This window comes from Schistocerca nitens, chromosome 6 (assembly GCF_023898315.1).
Source record: "Schistocerca nitens isolate TAMUIC-IGC-003100 chromosome 6, iqSchNite1.1, whole genome shotgun sequence".
Lineage (NCBI taxonomy): Eukaryota > Metazoa > Arthropoda > Insecta > Orthoptera > Acrididae > Schistocerca > Schistocerca nitens.
The window spans coordinates 186,174,015-186,196,498 of NC_064619.1; positions in this window are offsets into that span (position 1 = coordinate 186,174,015).

The following is a 22,484-nucleotide window of genomic DNA, read 5'->3' on the forward strand; positions in this document are numbered from 1 at the left end:
CCATATCTCAGCAAAACAATACACGTCCACATGTTGTTGCACGAACATGTGCTTTCTTGGTGTCACAGGATGTCAGCCTTTTGGCCTGGCCCGCCGGATTACCAGGCTTGTCACCAGCAGAAGATGTGTGGGATACGACGAAACGACAGCTTCAGCGCTGTGACTCAATGTCAACCACAACAGGTGGACTTTGAAACCACGTCAATGCAGCTTGTATGGCTATACCATAGGACGCCATTCGCGCCTTGTACGCGTCGATGCCATCACGCATGGAACAAGTTATCAGGGCCCATGGTGGACCGTGTGCCTTCGAAGCAACAGGACACGTGGTGAACTGCAGTGGGTGAAATGATAATCATTTCTGCAGAACATACTAATGTATGAGTGTGAATGTCCATCTCTAGTCGTTCAAGGTGTTCTGTTTCTTTTCTGAACATAAGTGAGTAATATCCACTGTTCCGATTAATTCTCACTTCAATATACGTGATAGCCCAAAGATATTAAATGCTGAGGACGCTATGTACTTTCATTGAAGACATTCACATGGTAAGTACTTTTCTTCACAAACAGATTCACACTGCTCATCTAGAGTGTACCATGTACTGAAAATCGTGACATCAACTTGAGTGTTGTGTGTACAACGTACGAATACAAGCTCTCCATACAGACTGAATATATTCCATCACATACAGTACTTTTCGTACGTTGTTATAACAGTTATAAAAGCAATTAACTGCAGCTGCAGGCATCTAAGGAAAAATTACATCCGGCTACGGAAACTCTTCGTGCATAGTGGAAAACCGCCGACAGCCTCCATTTATTTGCTGCGTCGGCCATGTAACAAAAGAAATAAACATACACAAACATTTAGATATCTTTTTTCGATTTTAATTTCTGCTAACGTGCATTGATTAACTAACGCTAATATAAAATAATAGTGTAACTCTCCATATATCGGTGAGGCTACTCGACTACGGGATAAGACTAGGCGGATGTATCATTACACATTGTTCTTGTAACAATCACGGATTATGGAACATACTCGGCTAATGTGAGACAGTGAAATTGCTCTCGCTCCATGGTACTTTAAAAATCGAGATTAACGGCGAGACGCGCATTACCAGAATGGTAACAGTGAAGCATTTTCCAGCACTAAAACGCGAACTGTCAACATTATCTCTTTGAGTCCTACTTCATGCTATTGTTAATGCTAAAGAGGAATCTGTGTGACTGAACGCCTAAGGACGCGCTTTCTGGTCATTCCTTACTACGAACAACGCTTTCAGATTATGCCTCTTCTTTTCTTGTGTTTACAGGATTACGGGGGCGAGAGTAATGCTAACGCGCGTAATTTATTCCTCTTTCAGACGCACAAATTTGTCCATTTAGTTATTAATGCGGTTTCTCCAGGGCGCTTTTCAGGCCCAGAATTCCGGAGGAGCGAGATTAGAGGGCCCTCTTCCGCAAAGGACTGCAAAGCTCTGAAACTTCAAAGATAAACAGGAACGGAAATTAACCCTAAGTTATACAGAAGACAAATAAAGGCGACATGGTGTCCCTGCTTTGAAATTAATTGCTTTTCGAGGAATTCTATAAATCTGAGCGTTCTTTCACCTTGCCGTCGACGTTTCCCTTAACCATCCGGCAAAACGTATGTTTAATGCCGGCTATGTCACGTTCAGATGAAAGAAGATTTTTGGACTTCTTACATTTCCGCCCCGTTATCAAGCTAATTACCTCTAGCTTTTCACTATTCTTGTTGAGTCTTTAAATATCAGTATTGGCCTTCAGTGACTTGGAAATGATAAACAAGGAAAATTGGTAACTAGAAGTGCCCGTCGAGAAAGTTATTAGTCATACGCATAAAGAGAATGACGCTGTCCTCTTCATAACTACCCATAGAACTCGAGGAAGTGAATTAATACTTAAAACTGCAAAATATCTGTATGAAGCACGTCTTGTAACAGCGAGAATTAAGCAGTTTGATTCTGTTAACGTAGAAATATTGTGAATTCATGCAAGCAGTTTGTTGAATTTTTGATGAAGATAAATTCCGGCTAGAGGAATTGTTACATGAGGTACCTACTCAATTAACTGACCAAGAACTTGTCAAGAAGAACTGTAATGTAAATGATGGGTTAAAAGCGATTATGTCTGGAGCCAACATCAAATACACGCAAACATACACACACACACACACACACACACACACACACACACACACACACACACAATTGAGGATGGAGCTAACCAGAAGCAAAGCCCAGAGTGCAGCAAAAGTCATCGTGGGGGTATGTAAACAGCCCAGGGAGAGATCCGAATCGAAAAACACACATGCTCAATCACTTTGTTACGAATGGCGTGTATTCAGAAAACGGCAAGATGAGTGCCGTGCCTTGATATTTGCAGGCGTTCTCGCGTCATTGTATGGGTCAACGTGACATGCCCTCTGCAGCTTCTCTGCGTCACCAATTGTATGTGTGAAACACGGAATCCGAGACACAGCACTCACTTACTTTGAAAATACTGGCGGGGACTGTTCAAGATGGCTGAGGAAGATCTCAACTACGATTACTTTGTTGATACAAGAAGAACTTTAGGAAAACATGCATTCAAGTCCACAAGATACTAGTTGTTTCTCCGACTGTATTGACGTCTTTCGACTTTATCAAAAATGGTTCAAATGTCTCTAAGCACTGTGGGACTTAACATCTAAGGTCATCAGACCCGTAGACTTAGAACTACTTGAACTTCACTAACCTGCCCAAGGCAGGATTCGAACCTGCGACTGCAGTAGCAGCGCGGTTCCGGACTCAAGAGCGTAGAACCGCTCGGCCGCAGTGGCTGGCTCGGTTTCATCGTAAGTGGGAAGTTTATCTGGATTAAGCTACGAAACACGTTGGTAAATAGCCAACTTGGTGTTACAGTCAACTCAAAATGCCACATTTGAAGTTTAAATTTCAAACCGTGGTGCGTTTATGGAAATCAACTACTGTTACTGAAAACGGAATACTTCATTTATATGGCTGCAGCAATCACAATAGTACAGACATTCGAGAGGTGGGACAGCCAAAACATCCCAATGGTTACTTTTATATTTCTTGTCCTTGGTAATTCTCCTCTATTGCTCGCCGTCTTCCTAAATGAAGATTTAAATACGATTAGCGTGAGGACTTCATTGCGAGGGATAACGTTACACGTATGTACACAAGGTCTTTACTCACAACTTCATGTCACAAGTGGGACGTGAAATTTACAATTCTTCAACAGTCAGCAAGAGCAATCACAAGAAAACGCAAACACAGGCTTGTAGTTCACAAAGATTTATTACACGAATCCCCAAAATAGTTTTACAAAATCTTTTACAAAACCGGCTTTGCAATAGCCACCAGTCACGAGGATAATCGAAGCCCTTATACAATCTTTACATGAGTATATAGAAAGAAACAAGGTAAGTAAAGGTCCTTCTTTTTTAATTAAACAAATTAACGGACGCCAATGAATATGAATGACAGTCATAATTCCCCACAAATGTAACAGGAATTTCCCGCGACAAAATCCCCACAGATGCATTAAGCAACAGTATAGAAACTTAAATAACAATTTGCAAAAGAGCAGTTTCAGCATGGGAAGCTTAGTCCATTAAACAGATCAACGGAGCTCCACTAATAACAGAATGACTATTCCACAGAACACACTCGTGGAATTGCCGGCCGGTGCGGCCGAGCGGTTCTAGGCGCTTCAGTCTGGAACCGCGCAACCGCTACGGTCGAAGGTTCGAATCATGCCTCAGGCATGGATGAGTGTGATGTCCTTAGGTTAGTTAGGTTTAAGTAGTTCTAAGGTCTAGGGGACTGATGACCTCAGTTGTTAAGTCCCATAGTGCTGAGAGCCATTTGAACCATTTGAACACTCGTGGAATTCCTTCCAAGTATAACACCAAATATGTGCGAAACAGTTATTTTAATAGTCATTTTAAATTCCATGCAACAGCGGGCACACCCCGACGGATGATCCACACAGATGCAAGAGAAACCAATTACTAGGAACAGGGGACGCACCTTGGTGCAACTCGAACACCATAACGAGAGAAATCCCCAAATAATAGCGAGAGAAAAATACTCAATTTCTGTCAACTACTGTGGCGAGTAGCGACAATGACAGGATACAGCCAAGTAGCGTGGAGCGTCACCAAAACGTAGTTGGCCGAGCTAACGGCGGCCGAACACATTTCCCCCAGGGCGCCGCCCCCTGCATCGTTCAACCCGGAACTGGTTGTGCCCTCCACTGGTAGTACACTGGAACATTTTAAAAACCAAACAAGGATAGACAATCAAACAAAAAGAGCCAACACAAAATACTCTAATTTCAAGGTTATGCCCCTTTAAATTTAACACCCTTAACAGAAGGAAACCTGAAATAAGTTGCATGGAAAATTATTCACTTCTTACAGTTCATAATTTTCACAGGCTGCGCCCCCCCCCTTCCGCCCCCATTAACGAGCATAAAGTCAGGAGAATTTAACGGCCTGCCGAACCAAGAATATTAAAACTACGAGTATAATGCAAGACACGAAGGCTACAGCCCCTTCAGACAGTGACCACAATATCAATCACTAACTGTCTTAATACAAAACATAGCCTGCACACTGTGCTAGAATGACTCTCGTAGGTTTCACACTACTCATGCTTGGTTCTCTCGTCGTTGTGCAGTTTTTTATACTCTGAACACCACTATTCAATATATATCTACCGGAACCAAGAGTTAATTCCTTATTTCCGCTCAGCGGAGATAATCACAGTCAAACACTATTTCCGGCTGTGAACACAAATTATGATCAGACTAATCACCAATGCCATTTCAAAGAAAATAGCGGGTGACCACTGTTAGTAGCAGCAAGCGACGAGACCCCTCATAGCGTACATAGGCATCCAGCATCAAGTCGTACTGTACACACTCTTGCTAGTACATCAAAGGCCATCACCACCAGTCTGGCGCCGACACATTTCTCAAATCTTCAACACGGAGTCGCGAGGAAGCAATACTCCACGTAACGGCCACTGCCAGAGCCCTACAACACAACTTACGCCCGTACCACGGGCAATCACGACCTCTAGCTCCCCGGAGCGGAAGACACTGAGTGAAGTCGTCTTTTTTTTTTTTTTTCTTCATGGGATTTTGATTCCCCCAAGAGGGGGGAGGGGGGGCTGGCAGCAGCACAATACGCCGCTCTGCAGCCTACAGAAAGTTAAAAAACAGAATCACGAGTTATGAAAAACAAGCCAAATCAGGCGATAAAACGGTGACTGGTAAAAACTGAAACATGGAGAAAAAGATACGAGGAAAATATAAGAACAAAACGGTCGGCGATGCTGATTATAACACATAGTAAGTAGACAGGCACAATTTGAAAAACACAGTGACACTCTGGTTTCTGTTCGCAACAGTTAAAACCACACAACTAGCGGCAGTATGGTGGCTGATATCAACACTGACAGGGGACGCACAGCACTGAACACTCACTTAAAGGGCCGGCCGGAGTGGCCGAGCGGTTCTAGGCGCTACAGTCTGGAACCACGCGACTGTTACGGTCGCAGGTTCGAATCCTGCCTCGTGCATGGATGTATGTGATGTCCTTAGGTTAGTTAGGTTTAAGTGGTTCTAAGTTCTAGGGGACTCATGACCTGAGCAGTTAAGTCCCATAGTGCTCAGAGCCATTTTTGAACTCACTTAAAGCAGCACTATACAGGCGACACGGCGGCAGATTTTTTTTTTTTTTGGGGGGGGGGGAGGTAGGACCCGGACCAATGAGAGGGAAAAAGGAGGGACATAGAAAAAAGAAAAAGGAGGGGCTGGGCGGACGCGAGAAGGAGTGGGAAAGGCAGTGGAGGGGATCAAGTCGCCTGAAGCGCCGCGCATAAACAGCGGTCAGAAGAGGAAAACCAAAGATAAAACAAGCATGCCAGAACAACCTGGATTGCTGCTCCGACTAGAGAGAGAATCATTGGCGCCAGCGATTCCCCCACGAATCAACAAAGAGCATGTTTTTCAAAATCAGACTTCCCATTTTTTGTTTATTTGGGCTGGTTCGAATGCTCTGTCCATGTTTCAGGTGGCATCTGCTGTGTCTTACGTGCAATCAGAATCGCAGGGGAAAGTACAAGTATTACTTCACATTCATTTTCCCTTATCCCACTTCAATGCGACTGAAATGCTATGATGTGGATTGAAATTCCCTCATTTCTTTGTGGTATACTGACAACTTTCACTCACAGACAGGATTCTCCAATTTGCGTTAGCTGATGTTTGATGTCCAAAATACTGAGGTCAGGGACAGGCCAATAAAACCTACCTTCAATTTTCTGACCTCTCTCACGAAGGATACATCAATTGGGAGGTACAGAGAACACAGAGCCGTATCGAGTAAATGGGATATTTAAAGTGTTGTGTTTTTGGGAGAGAGAGAGTTGTTCTCTCAATGATACTGCATAAAGATGAAACGTTTTTTAAAGTAGAACTCTAGAGGTGAATGACAGGAATGAAGTTAGTGCTAAACGAACTTTCACATTGTTCGGTAGCGATGGTATTTTCTACAATTATGTATGTGCTGGATGATTGAAGGCAAATTCAGAAAATCCTGTACGATATTTTCAGTTGAACTGTACAATGACAGCTGTCTTTAAATGTTAGGAAGAGTGATGATGTGATTCTCACGACATTTGTCAGAGGACATTTAGAAGGGCTGTGTAACAGTTTTGCTGCCCTCATCGTATGCTCCACGTTGCGCTAACGAGTAGAGAATAAAATGAATCAAGGCATATCACTTTTTCCTTGTTCAATGAGAAAATAGAATTTCGACTTAAATATCTAACTTTCTTTCTATGTGTCCCTGGATGTTTCTAAGTTACGACACATTTGGTGAGACTTTAATTTAGAGATGAGTTAAGATCTATGCTGGTCATGCTTCAGTTAATGGAAGACGCTCAGAATCGTGCTGCTTCGGTCGAGAGGAGAAAAATTTGCTGGATAACGATTTCCAGCAATGGAAAGGGTGTCTGGCCGCACGCACGAGCGCATTGGAATCGCTGGACACAGTGAATTCAGGTGGTTCTGAGAAATGTTTGGTAAGACGCCTTGCGATCCGTGGAGTCGTGTTATAGATCCACAGCGGCTGTGGGAACTCGGAGGCTATTTTGCAAACGCAGAACGGAGGCCTCTTGGTAGCTGCCAAACGCAGGACACAGCCCAATTATAACGTTCTCAGAAATGTTTGTCACGGCTTCTTGCGATGCCTGAGGTTGTTATGGAAGTATAACGGCTCTGGGGAATCCGAGGCCAGTTTGCAAACCCAGACTGGAGATGTGTCGGCAGTTGCCTTGTGTTACTTTCCCGTGGACTGCAATTGCTGTGGTTCCCAGGCCACAGTTATTCCGAGAAATTTATCTGGGAGGAGCAAGAGGGGCAGCGGGGTAGCAGGGAACTGAGTGGCCAATGAGAGATCGTCACTGGGGTTGTCTACAAGACAGCCAATCACAAGTACAGGAGCGGAAAGAGCAGTGAAGGCGACGTGGGTGCTAGTCCGGGGTTGGAGCGAGTAGTGTAAAAGTGTGAAGTGCCGACAGCCTCGTGAGGAGCTGGAAGCAGCCGAAGGAAGACGGTGGCAGTTCTGCCTGGGCCGGTGGAGAGCGTAGAGGTGCAGGACGCACCGTCGAAGGTAAGGCTCCGCGCACGCAGGTAATTCTAATTCGTTGAAGACGAGGACAGGACAGGTAGTTTGTGGGGTTTACTAGCTGTCACGGAGCGGAAGTGTCTAAGGGTGTTAGAGAGGCTTCATTAAACCTCACTAAAACCGTTTAACAGTTACTCTCTTCACCTGTAAATGTTTTAGGTCCTTTTGTATCGTACTTCCATTTTCAGTGTCCGTCGTACCCTTTGCGTGGCGATAGGCGACGTTTATACCTAGTTATGTGTATTCATGCCTTGGTTTCCCTACTGTTCGTTGATCCTTATGAACGGACGCTCCTTCTTTGAAACTGTCAGATGGAGGAATGATTTCTGTTTAGAATGATTCGCATCGTCTCACGGGGTGGAACTCTTATAGTGAGGTTGGTGACTCAAAATAAGTAGGGTTATCGGTGTTAGGAGAATTGGTATGCCACCGAGAACTATTAACTTTAGTAGGACATTTAAGGGTGGGGCAGTACATCCACAGCCATGTACTGTACAGCTGTTTGCTGAATGTAGATGTACACTACTGGCCATTAAAATTACTACACCATGAAGATGACGTGCTTTAGACGCGAAATTTAACCGACAGGAAGAAAACTCTGTGATATGCAAATGATTAGCTTTTCAGAGCATTCACACAAGGTTGGCGCCGGTGGCAACACCTACAACGTGCTGACATGAGGAACGTATCCAACCGATTTCTCATGCACAAGCAGTAGTTGACCGGCGTTGTCTGGTGAAACGTTATTGTGATGCCTCGTGTAAGGAGAACAAATGCGTACCATCACGTTTCCGACTTTGATAAAGGTCGCATTGTAGCCTATCGCGATTGCGGTTTATCATATCGCCACATTGCTGTTCGCGTTGGTCGAGATCCAATGACTGTTAGCAGAATATGGAAAGCCGTGCTGGATCCCAACGGCCTCGTATCACTAGCAGTCGAGATGACAGGCATCTTATCCGGATGGCTTTAACGGATCGTTCAGCACGTTTCGATCCCTGAAACAACAGATGGGGACGTTTGCAAGGCAACAACCATCTGCACGAACAGTTCGACGAAGTTTGCAGCAGCATGGACTATCAGCTTGGAGACCATGTCTGCGGTTACCCTTGACGCTGATTCACAGTCAGGAGCGCCTGCGATGGTGTACTCAACCACGAACCTGGGTGCACGAATGGCAAAACGTCATTTTTTCGGATGAATCCAGGTTCTGTTTACAGCATCATGATGGTCGCATCCGTGTTTGGCGACATCGCGGTGAACGCACACTGAAAGCGTGTATTCGTCATCGCCATACAGGCCTATCACCCAGCGTGATGGTATGGGGTGCCATTGGTTACACGTCTCGGTCACCTCTTGTTCGCATTGACGGCACTTCGAACAGTGGACGTTACATTTCAGATGTGTTATGACCCATGGCTCTACCCTTCATTCGATCCCTGCGAAACCCTACATGTCAGGAGGATAATGCACGACCGCATGCTGCAGGTCCTGTACGGGTCTTTCTGGATACAGAAAATGTTCGACTCCTGCCCTGGCCAGCACACTCTCCAGATCTCTCACCAATTGAAAACGTCTGGTGAATGGTGGCCGAGCAACTGGCTCGTCACAATACACCAGTCACTATTCTTGATGAACTGTGCTATCGTGTTGTAGCTGCATGGGCAGCTGTACCTGTACACGCCATCCAAGCTCTGTTTGACACAACGCCCAGGCGTATCAATGCCGTTAATACGGTCAGAGGTGGTTGTTCTGGGTACTGGTTTCCGGGATCTATGCACCCAAATTGCGTGAAAATGTAATGACATGTCAGTTCTAGTATAACATATTTTTCCAATGAATACCAGTTTAACATCTGCATTTCTTCGTGGTGTACGAATTTTAATGGCCACTAGTGTATATACAGATCTGAAAAATATATGTAACACTGCCACTAAGCAGTTAATCTAAATGTCAGTCAATATTCAAAAAACGAACAAGATGAATAACCTAAGATGTTCAGCTGAACTTTCTAGTAACTTCTGGAATAAATTGTTACCTTGCATTGTGTAAGTACAACAATGTTGTCTCTCAGTCGTGTACCATTCGCATATCAGAATCAAGTGTCAAAAGTAAATTTCGCTTCACAGAAAACAAAGAAAAAAGTTAGTGAAACATCTGTTACTTAAATAGAAACCACTAACAAGACCAAATACAATGTCGAATCACTTTTCAAAAGACAAAAGCTAATTGTAGACAATAACTGCAATTATGGTATTAGGATGCTTGAATACTGCCTCTCGTCTGAATCGATGCTACACAGAAATGACGTACATCTCTGACCCAGTGTACAGATGGTAAGGAAACTACTACTTATATGGTGGCTTTCCGCAAATATTTTGTTAGATTTCTGAAAGTTTATTGCATAAAACGATGCTAATACAAAATTTCTATAATTAACAAAGAAACAGTAATAAGTGATGCGTAATTTAATTGGTAATTAAGAATTTGTATTTCCTACATTTATTTATTGAATCATTTTATTTTTTATGTTTTGGTGAATACATCAAAACTTATGCTGATAGGTAATTTTGATACTTGGTAGACAAGTTTCTTATCTAAAAGAGTAACAATCATGTCGTCAGTCTTATTCTTCAGTTTATCTGATTCTCCTAGCGATGATGATCCTCGAAGTGAAATTCAAAAGAGTAGATAACATGAAGAAACCAATCAAAAACTGACATACTAACTCATAAAAAGGGAATACGGGTTCTAAATTATTAAAGGTAGTGAACAGTAGTTACTGAAAAGCATCGAAATGAACTGAATGCAGAAAACAAAATGAGAATGAATTGAGAGATATGACTGAAGGAAATGAAAATCAGATGAGTTGCAGAAAAACTTTGGTAGACATTAGCGTAAAAAACATCACATAGGCACAAAACTAATAGCTTATATGTAAATTGTTTTATGCGAATGAAAGTTTTTCAATCATCTCTTGCCTGAAATACGTGATATTTATGTATGCCATCTTTTATCGTAGTCATTCAATGGCAGATAACTTTTTCGTTCCAAAACTACGACAACCGAAGTCTTCAAGCTCGTGCGGTAAGAGGAAACAGCGAAAAGATCTTTTCTAACATCTGAGAATGTCACGAGGTGACCTACATTTTCATGATCACAGTTCCTCGAGGTTATCATCAGTTTTACTTTTATGTACGAAGATTTTCTTTACAATAACAGGACGGAGAATACCGACCATGGATCTGGAGGGCGAAAGACGATTTCCACTCTCTTTTTTGTCATATGTCTCCCGACTGATTAATTCTTCTTTTGTGCGAACCTCTTCATCTAGGAGTAGCACTTGGCGTCAAACGATATTTCTTATTTGCCGTGTACATTCAATTCTCTGTTTTTCCCTACACTTTTTTTCCTTTTCAGCTCTTTCTACCGCCACGGAAGTTGTTTCGGGACGTCTTGCTACATTTCCTTTTATCCTGTCTCTTCTTCTTCTCCCTGTTCCCCCTGTTTTCCTTTCATCTATGATTCTCTTGAGCGTCTCCTCTGTTCCTATCAGTCTAACTAATTTTCAGCATCTTTTTGCAGCTATCGCACATCCACAACGGTATAGTTACGGGCAGTTTTTCCTATACTGAGATTTGGAATTAGGCACGGTTTCGTTATTGTTCAGTTTTCTGCTAGTGGAGACTAACTGTCCAGAGAGACATTTAAACAAACCATACGCTGCGTTAAAGGCGTCTGCATTAGTAACCACTCTTGCGCGACTTAAATGTGCTTAGGTATGTATACTAAAAAACGGCTTTATCGAGTTGGAAATTATCGAGGAATGCAGTAACAGAAGAACGCGGAACCATCGGGAATTTGTCGAAATCGTCATTGGGAATGTAAAAGTTCCGAAACAATCACATCAATTTCCAAACGCAAATGCTGAAAGACGTCTTATAGGAAGTATAACGTGCGGGAAGAATCGACGATTCACATCGTTATGAATGAATGAATGAAAATAGCCTGTGTTGTCCCATTAAGGGCAAAGGCCTGCTACAAGTAGGTGTAGCTGCTTCTAAAGAATCACGCAGTGAACTATCCACGTAAAAGGGTACCGAACTTAATGCACACTATTTGATCTCTTAGTTGTAGTTCCAGTTCTTTCCACTCCTTTGTTTCTCACTATTTTGGTCCACTGTCTTCCTGCTTGTTTTCTGAATAAGTCCGACCATTTTCGTCTTGGTCTTCCTGGGAGTCTCTTGCCGATGTAGGAGTCCCATTTGGCAGCTCGTGCCATCCATCTGTCGTCTTACAGCCTCGCCAGGTGCCCACCCCATTTCCATTTGGTCTTCGTAGCCTGTTGTGCTATGTAAGTTGTTGCGATGTGTTCGATGTTGTGGATTGGCAGGAGCCAACCCACGGAGTTTGAGGAAGCCGAAAGGCACGCGTTTAAGCTCACGCAGGCTGGCGTGAGGTCTGGAACAGGACAAGGAATTTAGACTTCAGAAAAAAGGTGGTACTTGGTGGAATACTTAACTTTAATCCATTAATGTTGGACGTAGCTCTTGTCTGTACATTATTTACAATATCAATAGTAACTGAATAATGGCGCCTTGCTAGGTCGTAGCAAATGACGTAGCTGAAGGCTATGCTAACTATCGTCTCGGCAAATGAGAGCTTATTTTGTCAGTGAACCATCGCTAGCAAAGTCGGTTGTACAACTGGGGCGAGTGCTAGGAAGTCTCTCTAGACCTGCCGTGTGGCGGCGCTCGGTCTGCAATCACTGATAGTGGCGACACGCGGGTCCGACGTATACTAACGGACCGAGGCCGATTTAAAGGCTACCACCTAGCAAGTGTGGTGTCTGGCGGTGACACCACATTCCTCCCCCGCAAATCGGCGTACGGTTGTGTTATAAGGCTTCCGCCCGCCGTGGAGAGGACCCCATGTTGACGTATGCGACGAGGTGGGGAGCCTAACAACAGGCGAGGCTGTGCCACCCGCACCCTGTAATTCGGACCGAGGGGAGCTAGGAAACGCCTGAAAACCTGTGCACCTCAACATGCGGTGTATGCGCCCGCAGAGAGACAGGAGGGGCCGAAGGGTCGACCTCCATCGGGCCGAGGCACCCGACGGGCGAAGACGACATATGGTCCGGAGCGGGCAAGAGTTCAATGTCGGAGGACAACTGGTCACGGGAAGCGATCGGCGGCGCGTGACCCACGGAGGCGCCCGGCGATTGCAGCGACGCGTCCACTGCGGGCGTCGCCGGCGGGAGAACAGGCGGCGGCAGCGGCGGCGGCGGCGGCGGCGCGTCGCCATGGGGCAAAATGGAAGGCAGTGTCGGTAACACCTGGGGCTGAGGAGAGCCAGTAGATGGGTCCCCAGGGCGCTGACCGGACGGCACCGTCGCTGAAAGCAGATGGGGAGCGGCAGATCCCGTGCGACGACAGAGGCGCAACTGATTGAGATGCCGACGCACCTCACCAGAGGCCCCCAAAACCAGATACATAGCGCGGCCGAGGCAGCGAAGAATGCGCCCTTCGAGGCAACGCCGTGAACCTCGATAGTTGCGATAGTAGACAACGTCGCCTGGAGCAAAAGCAGGTGTCTGCCGCTGCACAGGAACCTGATGCGGCGGATGTAGCAAAGACATCAAGGTGCGATGAGGGCGACCGTGCAGCAACTCAGCCGGCGAGCGACCATCTTGGGGCTGAGAGCGATACGAGGACAAAAAGAGCAATAACGCGTCCTCCCGAGAATGCGACGCTTTTAACTTCAACATCTGTGACTTGAAAGTCCTGACCAAACGTTCAGCGGCACCGTTTGACTGTGGCGAAAACGGCGCGGACGTCAGATGTTGAATACCATTGGCCTTGCAGAATGACTGAAATTCTGCAGACATGAATTGTGGGCCATTGTCGGAAACAATAGTCTGTGGAAGACCTTCAATGCAAAAGATAGCGGATAACGCTTGGATGGTGGCAGATGACGTCGTGGAAGACATCCGGACACCAAAAGGAAAATTACTGAATGAATCTACCACAACCAACCATCGAGCATTCCAGAATGGACCAGCAAAATCGATGTGGAAGCGTTGCCAAGGGGAAGTGGCTTTTGGCCATGCAAAGAATTTCCGCGGTGGTGCTGATTGTTGTTCGGCACACACCATGCAAGAAGAGCACATATTCGTAATTGCGGCATCGATTCCGAACCAAGTACAGTGCTGATGAGCAAGTTGTTTCGTTCTCACTATACCCCAATGTCCTTGGTGGAGAAGCCGTAAGACAGAGGACTGTAACGAACGTGGGACCACGACCCTGGACTGATCATTATCAGAACGCAACAGCAAAACACCACGTCGTACAAAAAGTCTATCCTGGTGAGCAAAAAATCGGCGAACCAACGGATCCCCGATCCGTGAATTTGACAAGGCCCATTGAGTAGCAACGAAACGCAGAACGGTAGCCAGGACAGGGTCGGCAGCTGTGGCTGTAGCTACACGACGAAAATCAATCGGAAACGAGTCGACCACGTCATCGGTTTCCGAATCAGTGAACATGCAAGCAAGTTCGGAGGAATCGAATGCTCTATCCTCAGCAACAGGCAAACGGGACAACGCATCGGCGTTTCCGTGCTTAGCAGTGGACTGATACAAGATATCGTAGCGGTACTGCGAGAGGAAAATAGACCAGCGAATGAATTTCTGCGCTGTACGTGGAGGTACAGGCTTGTTCGGATGAAAAAGCGATGTCAAAAGTTTGTGGTCTGTGATGATGGTAAAGTGACGACCATACAAGAAATCATGAAACTTAGTAACACCAAATACGAGAGCCAATGCTTCTTTCTCGATCTGTGAATAATTTCTTTGCGCAGACGAGAGCAATTTGGACGCAAAGGCAATAGGGCGATCATGCGATCCATCTTTGTGCGCAAGCACAGCACCGATCCCGAAATCCGATGCATCCACCATCAACAAAAGGGGCTTCTGGGGATCGAATGGCGTAAGGCAAGTATTGGAAAGCAACGCCGATTTCAACTGGCGAAAGGCGCGATCGCATTCCGTCGTCCAGACGAACGGAACACCTTTACGGCGTAAGCGATGAAGCGGAGCTGAAATGGAAGAGGCGTGCGGCACATATTTGTTATAATAATTAATTTTTCCGAGCACACTCTGTAGCTGCTTCAAATTCTGCGGCGAAGGCAAGTCTTGTATGGCACGGAGGTGCTCGGGACTTGGATGTATGCCTTGGGCATTGAGTACATGTGCCAGGTAGGGTAAGTCACGAGCAAAAAACACACATTTGTCCTTCCGCAAGCGAAGACCATTTTGTCGCAAGACCTGAAATAATGTTCGGAGATTGGCCAAATGTTCTTCCTCCGTCTGTCCGGAGATCACTATATCATCCAGATAGTTTGCTGCAGTAGGGACCGACGAACAAACAGTTTGTAGATATTGCTGAAACAATGCAGGGGCGGATGCACACCCGAATGGCAGTCGTTTGAATCGATACAAACCAAGATGCGTGTTAACCACCAAAACACGCTGGGATTCTTCGTCCATCGTTATTTGCAGGTACGCATCTGCTAGGTCCAACTTCGAAAAATATTTACCCGGGCACAGTTTGTCAAAAAGATCTTCTGGGCGGGGTAAAGGAAAAGTTGCAATCACTAGTTGTGGATTCACTGTTGCCTTGAAGTCCACACAAAGTCTCAATTTTCCGGAAGGTTTTGGCAAAATTACTAACGGTGACCCCCAGAGAGAAGCCTGCACACGTTCAATCACACCTTGTGATTCCAAATCGTTTAATGTACTTGCGACCTCATCACGCAATGCGTGGGGAACATTGCGCGCTCTGAAAAATTTCGGTTGCGCGTTTACTTTCAGTTCCAAATGTGCGGTATAGTTCTTAGCGCAACCAAGGCCCGGTGCAAAAATGTCTGCAAATTCCTCACAAAGACCAGAAACACTGTCTGAAGGCACAGTCTGGTTCACTGATAGGACCTGATTGACTATAGACAAGTTAAACAACTGAAATAAATCGAAAACAAACAAGTTCACTGCAGAAGAAGAACGAAGGACGTAAAATGACACAAGTTTTGTTTGTCCCTTGTATGTTGCAAGAAGACTGCACTGTCCTAACACAGGGAGCCCGTGACCTGAATATGTAGTTAGCTTAACATTTGCAGCACGCAACGGAGGTGTGCCCAGCTGTTTGTACGTGTCTTGATTGATCAGTGAAACTGCAGCTCCGGTATCGAGCTGGAATGGTATCACTTTGCCGTTAATGTCCAAGTCTACAAAAAGTTTATTGTCCTGCTGACGACAAGAGCGACTGTCTCGTGCAACGTGAACTGACACTGGTACAAAATCGCTTGTTGAAGGGAGGGATTGACTAGTTTCAAAATCTGTTCCCTTATACGAACATCAGAAACGTTCTGTGCAATTGCATCACGTACCATAGTATCTGAATAAGGGAGTCCACATTGACACTCGAAAGCACACTCCCTAATAAGGCCTTGCAAGGTTGCAAACCACTCCCTATTAGTCTGACCTGCCGTACGTTTTGTACGAAAGAAGGTATACCTTTTTGCAACGACACTGACTGATTCTTTGAAATATGCATCTAATGCAGACAAAATTTCGTCGTAGGACAGAGTCGCTACATCGCGTCGGGGAAATAATTTCACTATCACACGGTACGTTTGGACGCCTGCGGAGGAAAGGAGATAAGGCTGCTGCTCATTACCTTGAATTCTGTAAGCGGAGAGATGGAATCCAAATTGGCGTGACCACTCCGTCCAGCTTTCCAGTGCAGCATCAAAAGGACGAAAAGTTGGTGCAACAGCGGGTTGTGGCTGCGGTAGCGGTGGAGCGGCGGCCGCCGCATCGTTTTGCATCGCACGTTAAACCCTGGACGAGCTGTCCAAGGGCATCCAGTAAGGCCTGCGTCTGCTGATTATGTAAGCGATAAAATTCGGACAGTACATCTGGAGATTGTGGCGAAACTATTACACAAGTAAATCAGGGCAGTATAGTTAAGAACGCAGAAAACCTCGTCGCCAAAATGTTGTGGATTGGCAGGAGCCAACCCACGGAGTTTGGAGGAAGCCGAAAGGCACGCGTTTAAGCTCACGCAGGCTGGCGTGCGGTCTGGAACAAGACAAGGAATTTAGACTTCAGAAAAAAGGTGGTACTTGGTGGAATACTTAACTTTAATCCATTAATGTTGGACGTAGCTCTTGTCTGTACATTATTTACAATATCAATAGTAACTGAATAATGGCACCTTGCTAGGTCGTAGCAAATGACGTAGCTGAAGGCTATGCTAACTATCGTCTCGGCAAATGAGAACTTATTTTGTCAGTGAACCATCGCTAGCAAAGTCGGTTGTACAACTGGGGCGAGTGCTAGGAAGTCTCTCTAGACCTGCCGTGTGGCGGCGCTCGGTCTGCAATCACTGATAGTGGTGACACGCGGGTCCGACGTATACTAACGGACCGCGGCCGATTTAAAGGCTACCACCTAGCAAGTGTGGTGTCTGGCGGTGACACCACATTCGATATTCTGTCTTTCAGGGAGATACCAAGGTTGTTACTCAACATTTTCCTTTAGCATACCTGTAGAGTGTTTCTCTATTTGGCTTTGAGAGCCCATGTCTACCATCCATATAATAACACTGGAAAAACACAGCTTCCGAGTGCCTCAATTTTGAGCCTCCTATTCAGGGTTCTGTTTAGCAATATGAACTTTATGGCCCAGAAAGCTTTCCAACGTGAGGAAACTTCTCGTTTTATTCCTTTTTCTGTTTTGTTGTTAAAGGAAATTATTTGGCCTGGGTATATGCATTATGATGTACACATTAGTTTCGTTCCTTCAAGATAGATTGGGGTTTCTAATCCATTTGTCATTACTTAAGTTTTAGAGTTGTCCATTGTGAGTCCTGCCATCTTTATTTGTGTGTTAAGCTCCTGGAGTATTGATTTCACTTCCCTTGCAGTTCTGGCGAAGAGGACTATGTCGCTCAGCGAATCTCAGATTTGTTAGTCTCTTGCCCTTGAGGCATATTCCATCTTTCTTATTCCATTGTAGTTTCCCGAAAAAACCCTCCAGTATGCAGCTAAATAGTTTTGGGGAGATGGGATCCCCTTGTCTAACTCCTCTTTCCACGTGGAAAGGTTGGCCTGTCTTTTGGGTTTTAACTCTAGCGAAGCTGTGGTTTTGAATGTTTTTTTAGTAATTTGATGTATTTTGCTTCTACTTCTTGATTTCTTAGTGCTTGGAGTATGTTTGGGTGTTCGATGGTATCGAATGCTTTGCTGTAATCAACAAAAGCAAAGGTATATTTTGAGGTGGCGATCTTCCAATTTTTTTTATTATCTGATTAATGGTTTGAATATGGTTCAGTGGGCTAAATCCTTTGCGGAATCCTGCTTGTTCTGTGGGTTGGTTGTCGTCTAGTGTTTTTGTTAATCGTCTTGTTAGTATTGTCGTGAACAGTTTATATAAGTTACACATCAGTCTTACGGGTCTATAATTGTTCATGCCAACTTTCGTACCTTTTTTGTGCAAAAGTACAATCGCACTTGTATTCCACTGATCGGGAATGTCTTCGGTTTGTATGATTTTGTTGAACACCTCTGTGATGATTGGAGTTAGGGGATCTTGGGCTTCTTTTAAGAGCTCATTGTATTTGTTGTCTTTCCTAGGCGACTTTCCATCTTTCAATTCAGTGATGGTTGTTCTAACCTCGCTGTGTACTATAGCAGGTATGGTTTCTGTGGTTTTTGGGTCTGGATCGATAGGGTTGTGGTCTGTGGCTTTGTTTGGTAGAGAACTTGCGTATATTGCTTTGTAGAATTCCATTGCTGATTTGATTATATCCTCTCTTGTGTTTAGATGTTCTCCCGCCTCGTCCTTCGTTCCTACTATCAATTGTTTCCCGCCCTGGGCGCTTATCCTCGCTTTTCTAATTGATTTGATTGGACAGCCTTGCAGGATTCGTGGTGTCATTTCGCTCCAGCACTACTTCAGACATTAGTCCAATCCATAGCATGTCGTTTTGCGGCACTTCTGCGTGCTCGCCGGGGTCCGACATGTTATTAGGCAGGTGTACCAGTTTCTTTGGCTCTTCAACCTACATTGAACTAATAACATAGACAGTCTGCTGAGACTTCGTAATACGACATTGCCTGCTACAGTCCGGAAGTGGCGCAGTGCCGAAGTCACACAGGCCGCTTCCTCGGACGCGTTCTGTGCGGGCGCGCCTTCTGTTTCCCAGCAACAGGCGGTTCTGGGAGAAGAGGTCTGCAGGCAGCGCCTCAGAAACAAAGCCTTTGTCGGCAGCAGGGGGCGACCGCGGCGACGGCCTCTTATCTGCGCCGCTCTCTCTGAGCCCGTGTGTAGAACCGCGCTTACTTCACACCTCGCCCGACGCTTCCGGCAGAGGCGGCGAAAACCGATCGCACAACGCTGCAGTCTGGTCGCGGGCCAATCACACTGTGTCGTGCCGCCGTGAAAATGCGCGTCAGCGAAGTGCTATCCACACTTCTGCTTTTCTTACTCTCCAGGAGACGAGTTAGCTCTGCTTTTAATTGGGTCTTGGGGAATTCTCTTAGGTTCCTTCGTGCCTCGTCTCCTCCTCCCATCTTCAGATCCAAACAAGGCGACCTCACTGCACACATCCTGTTGCTTATATCAACTCAATCAAGTGCCTCTCCAGCAATTCACGCCAGGAAAAAAATCTCCCCGTTTCACTACAGCCATTATTGTGAGCACACATAATTTCCACTGTCACCAAATCCTGTCGGCAGTCCGCTTCATTATCCATTTTGATATAGATGCAAAAAATTCGTAGAAACAAGCACCTTTTCGGCTAATGTCGTATTTGTTTGGAATTTCTACTTCACTGCGGACGTTATTGGCGGAATTTCAAAACTGGCTATAAAGCTTGTGCTTGAGGCCTACAAATTAAAGGAAAGAAACTGTAAAGAGTATATGTAGTGCTCTTACTGTGTCGTTTTTATGGAAACCAGATGGAGATTATACTAGGGACTGTTTTAGTCCTCCTTTCCCAAACATGTTTTCCTAATCCCGTGGCATCGGCTTTGCTTTGGCATTTGCCTTCCAATGTTAACTGTTAGCAAAGTTGGCTTTTAGTCTACGAGGATTGCCCAGAAAGCAATGCACCGTATTTTTTTCAGCCATAATCAATGCTACGAATGCGTTTTTCAGCCATAATCAATGCTACGAATGCGAAACGTTAAGTGTGTTTGCTTGAAGTCTCCTACGTGAGCGAGCCAAGCGTAGCTGCAGGACAGTTTCAAAATGCCGTCTGTAGGTGATGTACGTTACAAGCAACGCACCATCATTGAATTTCTCCCTGCAGAGAAAGAAACTGTAGGGAATATTCGCAAACGACTGTGCAAATCCTGTGGAGCATCCGCTGTCGACAGAAGTACAATTAGTCGCTGGACACGGAGGGTGAGGTCATCAGAAGGCGGTTAGGCAGAGCTCAACAATTTGCAATGATCGGGGAGACTATCCGTGGCTGTCACACCTGACATGTTTCATCGAGCTGATGTTGTCATTCGGGATGACAGACGCATTACGACCTGGCAGTTGGCGCAGCATCTGCCAATCAGAACTGTGTGCAAGGTGGATCCCGCAGTGTCTAACGGTAGATTACAAATAGCACAGAAAAAAACATTTGTCTTGATTTGTCGCAACGTTTTGGAGCTAAGGGGTAGGCCTTCTTGTCTTAGATTGTTACTGGTGATGAAACCTCGGTTCACCATTTTGAGCCCGAAACAAAACGGCGCCATTCCTGCTCCCCACAGAAGAAAAAATTCAAAGAAACTGCTTCCGCCGGTAAGGTCATGATCACCGTGTTCTGGGACTGTGAAGGTGTGATGCCAAAGGGCGGTACCCATTAATTGAAAAGCATATGTCAAAAATATTAACAAGACTCAAGACGCGCTTCTGAGGACTTCAGCGCCAGAGCAACCCAGTAGGCGTTTTGTTGCAAACATGATAATGCTCGGCCCCACACAGGTCTGATGATTGCTGAACACATCGCAAAACAGGCTTGGACAGTGTTACCCCATCCACGCTACAGCCCTGATCTAGTCCCTCCGACTCCCACCTGTGTGGCCCATTACAGATTGCCATTCCTGGAAGACATTTTGAAGACGATGAGGAAGTGGTTCACATAGTGAAGCACTGGCTCCGCCACCAGGACAATTATTGCTACCGACAGGGCATACATGCCCTTGTTTCAAGCTGGAGGAAGGGCAGAGCGTGATATGGAGATTACATGAAAAAATAGGGTGTGTAGATAAAACAGCATTCTTTCATGTGTGTAATTCTCATTATGTTCCATAAAGAATGGTTGAAGAAAAAAAATGCTGTGCATTTCTTTCTGGGAAACCCTCGTATAAAACCGCTTGCAACAAAGCAGATGGGCCGGCCGCGGTGGTCTAGCGGTTCTGGCGCTGCAGTCCGGAACCGCGGGACTGCTACGGTCGCAGGTTCGAATCCTGCCTCGGGCATGGGTGTGTGTGATGTCCTTAGGTTAGTTAGGTTTAAGTAGTTCTAAGTTCTAGGGGACTTATGACCTAAGATGTTGAGTCCTATAGTGCTCAGAGCCATTTGAACCATTTGAACCAAAGCAGATGGATTTAATCCAGCTGGTATGTTGTTCTTCTCCCTCAATATATTAATTTTATTTTTTAATTTTTATTTATGTAATTTATTTTTTAATCTCGTCGATATGATAATTTATATGGCTTGTCCACAGTACCAGAAACCCTGAATATTAACTCTGTGCTTATCCATCTCAACTCTATTATTCATTAAATACATTTGGTTAATTAGAATCTGCTGGTGTGACTAGTTTACGTAAAAACTGTGCTAATTAGCTGGCTTCCTGATAATGTAGATAAAAAAGCCGTACATAGGGCAATAGCATTCATAGAACTAATGTTGAATTTATGTTAGCATCTTTAACCCTCACTTAGTTTCAGAGTAATTACCATTCACAGTCAAAGCATTGTTACTGAAAAAGAATACTACATTTTGTCAAAGTAAACAGCATAATTCAGTTGTTTCTGAAAATTCACTTTCAGAAGAATCTCTCTCCACTGTCCATTTAATCAGAAATGTAAATTTTTAATTTTAATATGTAAAAAGCCAGTAAACAACAAGAGGTAAAGGTAGTTTTAATTATTGTAAGCTTATAAGAACGCTGCTAGAAGCCATTTTAGACAGTCTGCAGAAGGTTCTCAAACGACTCAGATCTGTGTCGAAAAATGTACCACAGATGAGATAGCACAAATTGCAGTTTGCATAACCGACCGAGATTTATCTGCATTTCGCAACTGAAAGATCATTCTGTAATTCAGTGACGGCTTTTAATGAGTGACTGTGAACGTCCAGTTAATCTCAAGAACTGTGTTAATCTTTAATAGTGCTTTCTGTAAACCATGACATTAGTACTGGACTTATTTCCAAATTGTACTTATTGTGCACATAGTTTTTCATGTTGATGCAATTAGGGAGAGTGTAATTAGGGACAGCGTAATTAGGTAATTTATGGCTTACCTACCACAAGTAATCTTTTATGTCACTTCAGTGTTAGGTTGCACTTGAACAATTACGTTATATGACCTCAACAGGGTGTAGTACGTGGCTGACCATTTATCTGTGCATAAATTATAGTGCGTGAGGCTCCATCTGGCCATAAATAGTAGGATACTCAACATCTAACTG